The sequence below is a fragment of the Pteropus alecto genome, unplaced genomic scaffold, assembly GCF_000325575.1.
Source record: "Pteropus alecto unplaced genomic scaffold, ASM32557v1 scaffold86, whole genome shotgun sequence".
Taxonomy (NCBI): Eukaryota; Metazoa; Chordata; class Mammalia; order Chiroptera; family Pteropodidae; genus Pteropus; species Pteropus alecto.
In genome coordinates this window covers 683,259-686,305 of record NW_006442109.1, presented here as the reverse complement: position 1 = coordinate 686,305, position 3,047 = coordinate 683,259, and the positions used below count along the sequence as shown (strand labels likewise).

The window sequence follows — 3,047 nt, the reverse complement described above, 5'->3', positions numbered from 1 at the left end:
AATATCTACAATAGTAATTGAAACATTCATTTTTATTACCTTGTCACTAAAGGGGATCTTTTTAAGGAGGCATTCAAATATTAAAATAACATAGCACAAACAGCAGAACTTGATTGTTATGCTGTGCCTTTGTACAATCTTCGTACAAAGAGTGGGACTGAGAGAAGGGATTTGAGGAATTTGGGGGTGAGGATATGAATTGGGACCAACATTCAGCCACAGATCAGGCAGTGATCCTTCAGTGCCTGGGAAGCTGGAGGACAGATGCTGTCATTTGAGAGAGTGCTCTGACAAAAATGATTTTTTTTTTTAGGCGAGGCAACCCTTGGTTGACCTCACAGATTACAAAGACCTTGTCAATTTACAATCTCTCTCTCTCTCTTTTTTTATTTACGCCTATAGCACCTTGTCTTCCTAGGTGGTCTCACATCCAGGTACTAGCCAGGCCCAACCCTGCTTAGCTTCCGAAGAGATCAGACAGGATCGGGTTTGTTCAGGGTAGCATGGCCGTAGACTAAGAATAAATTTTAAATCTTCTGTGAATACCTGCCTTTACTTTTTTACCCACAGCCTATACCATTTAGGCTTCTTTATTGTAAGCAGCAGAAACCAGCTCTGTTTTAAACAAAAAGAGGATTTGTTTGAAGAATATTTGGGGCTCATGAACTCAGTAGGATGCTGAAGAACAAGAAGAATGGAAAGCAGCCGAAGTCTCCTTAAGACCAGGCAACAGAATTACCCCATCTCTGGTCCCCTACACAGACTGGCTGCTCTGCACAGCGCCTACACAGCTGTGAAATGTGTGACCCCCAAACATCTCATCCTTCCCTCACATCCTCTGGATCCAGAGTTCTGGGAGTGAATGTTCACTTGCCTTAGCCTAACTCAAAGGCCTTCCCAAGAAAGTTGCACAGGGCTGGGGGAAGAGGAAGTCAGGCCTTGCTGGCATCTATGGTGAGTGGCAATAGGTGGCAGTTTTCCTTCTCACCAAGACCATACAAATGGAGGCTCTCCAGAAAGGGAGCCTGGTGTTTGAAATGGAAGACAGTAGGGAGTTGAAGGCTGTCAAGCTAAAAAGTGATTCACGTCTACCTCATGCCTCCTAACTGAGCCCCAGGAACTGGGGTACTGCAGAACCTCCTCATAGGTTTCTCCCTGGTTTGAGTCTCTTCTCCCCTCAGCCCCAGACCTAGTCTCATACACCTGCTGTATTTCTGGGAGCAGCTTCCCAGGTGGAGACAGAACATTAGAAGCTGGCTTCTGTTTGCTCACCTATCAAATGAGGGTAACAACATTTATCTCAGAGTGTCATTATGAGGATCAAATGGAATATTTGTAAAGTGCCTGGTGCTGTGCCTGGTGCTGAGCCTGGTGCTGAGCAGTGCTCAACAGATGTCATGTCATTTCCCTCATTGTCTCCCAAAGAACAGTGGCACAACAGCGCACCAGTTGTCATTTATTCAACAAGTTTTATTGAATACCATTGTCCTTAATTTTCTTGATTTACCAGGGACTAGTGAAGACTTTGTCATGTAATGTAACCACTCATTAGTTGTGCAACCTCTCTGAGACTCCGTTGGATTGTCTGTGAAAAGTAGTAAATAATCATACCTCCACTGAAGAATTCTTCTAAGCATTAAATGAGATTATCCATGTAAAGTACTTAGCACAGTGCCTAGAAAAGGAAACAATATATACTAATTATTAATAAGAACCCAGAGTTTAAATGTTTTTTTCCTTTTATATCTCTAGCCTCTCCTATCAGAGGGACATATTCTACAAATTTACCACAGTCTCTTTATTCTAAATGTAACTTATTTTCTGAAGACCCCAGTAACCACCATGTAGACTTAGAGCTGGAAGGACATAGGGAGTTCAACCTCTTTGCTGTACAGAGGAGGAAATGAAGGCAGGTCAGCGGAAGATTTGCTGACGCCCAGTCTGGTGCTCCATCAACCCCTTCTCACTGGATGGATTATCATCAGTAGCAATAGGCTTTGTTTCTTTCTATCTAACCTCAATTAAAGCAAAAACATCAGATGTTGGTGTGAGGCAGGGTTCAGCAACAGTGGGATTCTGCTGTATATTTTATCATTTCTTTTTTCACTGCCTGTGATGGGAGGGGTCAGGCTGTGTTGTTAGGTAAAGCCTCTCAGTCTCACCCTATCTAATCACTGCCATCTACTTACGACAGATAGCCATGAGTAGGAAGTGGACACAGCACTTGGAGGACTTTGGACTGCTTTTATTTCCTATTATTCTTTAAATGGTTACCTCACATTCTGTCTACTATTGTTTATAGAGTCTTTTTGGAATTACCAATTGCCATGTTTTCTCATGGAATTGAATTACTTTCAAATTCCTTCTCATGCTATGGTAGCTTGCATTTTTCTAAGATGACTCTAGTTTATTTTCTGGCTGTAGATCCAATCCTTTCAGATCTTTGTATATTCGAGCGCGACCTTTGCCTATTTAAAATAAAACTACTAATATCGATAACCTAATGCTCATTCTCTATTCGAAGTCATTAATAAAATTTTTATTGAGACCAGAGAGAATAGACCTTCTGCCAAATATCTTCTCTCAATTGGATACTGGGCCATTTATCCATTTCCTTTGTTTAAAATAGTTTAGCCAATATTTAATTTATTTGACAATGTTTATTTTCAAGCTAATTTAAATTTGCTTCAGATAACATTTTATTAAATGCTATATCAGATGCTTTATTAATATTGTCCCCCAAATAATTCAGTGTTATTTCCTAAATAAACTTTAAAATACTACAGCCAACAGCAGCTATGGTATTTTATCTGGAACAATTTCTTTTAATAAATGCTTGATATTGCTTTGCTATTGCTTGAGATTTTAAAATTACTTTTCTTCAAAGTAATTGCTTTAAATTAACAATTGCAATTGGCATAAAATTTTGAATATTATAGTTTCCATTTTTATGCTTTTAAAAAATATGTGAGCCACACAGCTCCCTTTAATCAAGAATTTGCAAATTATAAACATTCATATATTCCTCTACCAAATTAAAAAATTAG

General features: G+C 39.4%; 1 pseudogene; it reads right to left on the bottom strand.

The window, feature by feature from the left end:
* Positions 1-393: 393 nt before the first annotated feature.
* LOC112469868 lies at positions 394-515 on the bottom strand (annotated as a pseudogene).
* Positions 516-3,047: the final 2,532 nt, after the last annotated feature.